General features: G+C 37.0%; 1 pseudogene; it reads right to left on the bottom strand.

Annotated features, from left to right (window-relative positions):
* Positions 1 to 688: 688 nt before the first annotated feature.
* Positions 689 to 820, bottom strand: LOC123324351 (annotated as a pseudogene).
* Positions 821 to 5,515: the final 4,695 nt, after the last annotated feature.

Below are 5,515 nucleotides of genomic sequence, written 5' to 3'. Positions count from 1 at the left end.
TCCCAGGGTCCTGGGATCGAGCAGGGAGCCTCCTTCTCCCTCTCCCTCTGCCTGCCACTCGCCTTGCTTCTGTGCTCTCTCTCACATTCTCTCTCTGTCAAATAAAGAAATAAACTCTTAAAAAAAAAAAAAAAGAGGGCGCCTGGGTGGCTCATTTGGTTAAGCGACTGCCTTCGGCTCAGGTCATGATCCTGGAGTCCCAGGATCGAGTCCCGCATCGGGCTCACTGCTCAGCAGGGAGTCTGCTTCTCCCTCTGACCCTCCTCCCTCTCATGTGCTCTCTCATTCTCTCTCTCTCAAATAAATAAAAAAAAAGAAACTAAAAAAAAAAAACCACCATAGAACAGATCAATGAAAACAGAATCTTGTTCTTCGAAAAAAATCAATAAAATTGATAAACCTCTAGCCAGATTTATTAAGAAAAAAAGAGAAAGGACTCAAATAAATAAGAGGAGAAATAACAACCAACACCACGGAAATATAAACAATCATAAGAGAATTTTATGAAAAATTATATGCCAACAAATTGGACAACCTAGAAGAAATGGGTAAATTCCTAGAAACATATAAACTACCAAAACTGAAACCGGAAGAAATAGAAAATTTGAATAGACTGATAACCAGCAAAGAAATGGAGCCAGTAAATCCCAACAAACAAAAGTCCAGGACCAGATGGATTCACAGGCAAATTTTACCAAACATTTAAAGAATTAATACCTATTCCTCTTAAACTACTCCAAAAAATAGAAAAGTTTTCAATTAGCAATAATCGCGCCTTGGATAAACCTCATTGGCTACAATACTGCCACTGCGCAAAGCTACCCCAAAAAATATAAAAGGAAGGAAAGCTTCCGAATTCATCCTATGAGGGCAGCATTGCCCAGATACCAAAGCCAGATAAAGACCCCACAAAAAAGGAGAACTACAGGCCAATATCCCTGATGAACACAGATGCCAAAAATCTCAACAGAATACTAGGAAACCATATTCAAAATACATTTAAAAAATAATTCACCACAACCAAGTGGGATTTATTCCTGGGTTGTGAGTGTGGTTCAATATTCACAAATCAATCAATGTGATACATCACATCAATAGGAGAAAGGATAAGAACCATATGATCCTTTCAATAGATTCCAGAAAAAGCATTTCACAAAGTACAACATTCACTCATGATAAAAACCCTCAACAAAATAGGTTAGAGGGAACATACCTCCACATAATAAGGGCCATCTATGAAAAACCCGCAGCTAACATCATCCTTAATGGGAAAAAAAACTGAGAGATTTCCCCTAAGATCAGGAACAAGACAAAGATGTCCACTCTCACCACTTTTATTCAACATAGTACCAGAAGTCCTAGCCATAGCAGTCAGATAACAAAAAATAAATAAATAAATGGAATCCAAATCAGTAAGGAAGAAGTAAAACTTTCACTATTTGCAGATGACATGATACTATATATAGAAAACCCTAAAGACTCCACCAAAAAAAAAAAAAAAAAAAAGACAAACAAACCCTGCTAGAACTGATAAACAAATTCAGTAAAGTCACAGGATACAAAATCAAGGTACAGAAATCTGCATCTGTATACACCAATAATGAAACACCAGAAAGAGAAATTAAGAAAACAATCCCATTTACAATTGCACCCAAAATAATAAGATATATAAGAACAAACCTAACCAAAGTAGTTAAAGACCTATACTCTAAAACTATAAAACACTAATAAAAGAAATAATGACACAAGAAATGGAGAGACATTCTATGCTCATGGATTGGAAGAACAAATATTGTTAAAATGTCTATACTACCCAAAGTAATCTGCACATTGAATGCAATCTCTATCAAAATACCAACAGCATTTTTCACAGAACTAGAACAACCAATACTAAAATTTATATGGAACCACAAAAGACCCTGAATAGCCAAAGCTATCTTAAAAAAGAAAAGCAAAGCTAGAAGTATCGCAATTCCAGACTTCAAGTTGTATTACTAAGCTGTAGTAATCAAAACAGTGTGGTACTGGCACAAAAATAGACACAGAGATCGATGGAACAGAATGGAAAACTCAGAAATAAGCCACAATTATATGGTCAATTAATCTTCAACATAGCAAGAAAGAACATCCCCAGTAGGAAAAAGACAGTCTCTTCAACAAATGGTGTTGAAAAACTAGACGGCAACATGTAAAAGAATGAAACTGGACACTTTCTTACACCATACACAAAAATAAATTCAAATGAATTAAAGACCTAAATGTGAGACCCGAAACCATAACTATCCTAGAGGAGAACACAGGCAGTAACTTCTTTAACATCAGCCATGCAACTTCTTTTAAGATATGTCTCTCGAAGCAAGGGAAACAAAAGCAAAAATAAACTATTGAGTCTACATCAAAATAAAAAGCTTCAACACAGAAAGAAATTGAAAGAAACAATCAACAGAACCAAAAGACAACCTATGGAATGGGAGAAGATGTTTGCAAAGGACATATCTGATAAAGGGTTAGCATCCAAAATATATAAAGAACTTAATCAAACCTAACACGCAAAAAACAAATAATCCAATTAAAAAATGGGCAGAAGACATGAACAGACATTTCTCCAAAGAAGATGTCCAGATGGCCAACAGACACATGAAAAGATGCTCATCGTCACTTGCCATCATGGAAATGCAAATCAAAACTACAATGCGATATTACCTCATACCTCTCAGAATGGCTAAAATCAACACAAGAAACAACAGGTGTTGATGAGATGTGGAGAAAGGGAAACCCTCTTGCACTGTTAGTGGGAATGCAAACTGGTGCAGCCAATGTGGAAAATAGTACGGAGGGTCCTCAGAAAGTTAAAAATAGAACTACCTTATGATCCAACAATCACACTACTGGGTATTTATGCAAAGAATATAAAAACACCAATTCAGAGGGATACACACACCTCGGTGTTTATAGCAGCATTATTTACAATAGCTAAGATATGGAAGCAGCCCAACTGTCCATCAGCTGACGAATGGACACAGAAGATGTAGTGTCTGTGTGTGTGTGTGTGTATACTATTCAGCCATTAAAAAAAAGGATGAAATCTTGCCATTTACAATGACATGGATGCAGCTAGAGAGTATAAGCTAAACAGAATAAGCCAGAGTAAGACAAGTACCATATGATTTTACTCATATGTGGAATTTAAGAAACAAAACAAACACACATAAAAAAAGAGAGAGAGAGAAAGAAAGAGACAAAGCAAGAAACAGATTCTTAATTATAGAAAACAATCTGATGGTTACCAGAAGGGGGTGGGGGTGGGGGAGATGGGTTAAATAGGTGATGGGGATTGAGGAGTGCACTAGATGATATATGAAACTGAAACTAATATATATACTAATATATTGTACACTTGACACTAATATAACACTGTAGGTTAACTAACTGGAATGAAAAATAACTTTAAAAAATTCAGCATCAGATAAAACTTCATAGAACAAAAAACAATGAAAAAAGCTGATTTAATATGAGACAGGCTATCATAGCAAGAAGGTCTGGATAGTCGGTCTCAGGGCATCCGAATAATAGAATAACTGTCAGCATATAGTGGACATATCTGGCTTCGTGCAGAACTATGTCATTTCTTTTTTTTTTTTAATGTTTTATTTATTTATTCATGAGAGTCAGAGAGAGAGAGAGAGAGGCAGAGGCAGAGGGAGAAGCAGGCTCCCCGCCTAGCAGGGAGCCCGATGTGGGACTCGATCTCAGGACCCTGGGATCATGACCTGAGCTGAAGGCAGACGCTTAACCATCTGAGCTACCCAGGCGCCCCAGAACTATGTCATTTCGTGAAGACACTTCCAATTGCATGAGCTTGTGATTATTCATGGAGGAAATTCTTTTGTATCATTTACAAAAAGTTTGACCTCTACAACTTCAGCTTTATGGAAAAAGTGAGGCAAAACTATTTTCCAGGCAATGATTTAAGAGGGAAAAATATTTACGAGGTACTAGATTGTGATGTCTTGCAATGTAAGGTGCAATAAAACAAATGAGTTTTTTCTTCATCCAAGAGGTAGTTTTCATTGATTCAGATTTAAAAATATATAGTTAAGTACATATGTACATTACTGAAGTATTTGAAGGGAGAGTTAACATTTTAATAGTACATGTGATTAATGATGTCTTGCATGAAGTCAAAGCAAGAAAAGTCAGTGCGAATGACCTCTGAATTGAAAAAAAAAATGCAGGCTGAAATGTCTTCAGTAATTATTTTGGCTGCATAAAGTCTGAAGCAATGAGAGAGGTTTCAAAGTTCTTTTATAGAACCCATAGGACTTAATGTATCATAAGCAATAAAGTCTTGGGAAGAATTATGGCTACTTATTTAGATTAAAGTATGACAACTAGTAATAACATTATTCTAGTTGTAGTCATCATGCACAGCCCACGTTTGCCAAATTCGTGAAGCAATGAAAAACGAAAACAAAAGCTTTTTCTTGAGTTATTCTAGTAATTTTGAACAGCTGCAACTAGTCTATGAGAGCATAATCTTGCCAAAGATATTTTGTCATGCCCTTTATTTATCATCGAGTCAAATATTCCTTATATTTCAATACCAGTTAATCTTCTTTCTTATTTCTCAGAAATATGAATGCAACTAGCCAGGCCAAAGATGGTGTCAAGCTTTTCATACTGTCTCTTATTCATTAATCATACATATGAAACACCTAAGATATTTAACTAGTTAAGATCAACACTTAGGTTGAAATCCTGGCATGGTTCATTGCCACAGGGATGAAATGTAGAGCACCCCAGGGACTAAGCATTTCTCCCAGTGTGTGAAGGCCCACTGTAGCATTCTTTGGGGTTTTGATGTTTGTTCAAATATAAGTGAGTAAGTTGTGAATTTTAGCTCATCTGTGTCCTTAGCCAGTTTCCTTTGCCCTACATCCCTCTCTTCTACTTAGAGATTCACCCTAGCTGACTCTTCCAACTCTAGTCAGAGGAGTGCCCTCTGTTGCCCTGGCTGCGCACCAAATTTACCCAGGAAAGGCCAAAACAAATAGCACCATTGAGAGACATTACAAAATGGCTGTCACTTTGCCAGAAGCTCCAGCAGACTCACAGGCCCTCAGGGGGTCTCTAGGGATGAGTTGTGTCTAACATTCAAGTCTCCAGACTTTCTGAAACTCTGCTGCTTAAGGATCAATGCTTTTCTTATAGGTAGAAGGTGAAGATAATTTCAGGATGACTCTTCTGACTCATGTACGGAGCTAGCCCATGGCCTCTGAGTAGAAGAAAGGTAAAGACAATGTCCTTTCAAGTGGAGATGGGTAGGTAAATGGCTGCCTGGTCACACCAGGAAAGCAAAAGCACTTCAAACTCACTGGGTTATGCCTGCCCAATAAGACCCATTATACAGTATTTTTGAGTAATGTTACTAATCTAACAATGGATAACCCCTGGAGGACTTTGAGAAGAGAAAGTGTGTTTTTAAAAGGTTATTCTGGCTGCCCTGCTGAATATA

The sequence above is a fragment of the Neomonachus schauinslandi genome, chromosome 3, assembly GCF_002201575.2.
Source record: "Neomonachus schauinslandi chromosome 3, ASM220157v2, whole genome shotgun sequence".
In the NCBI taxonomy this organism is placed as follows: domain Eukaryota; kingdom Metazoa; phylum Chordata; class Mammalia; order Carnivora; family Phocidae; genus Neomonachus; species Neomonachus schauinslandi.
This window is presented reverse-complemented; position numbering and strand designations above follow the sequence as displayed.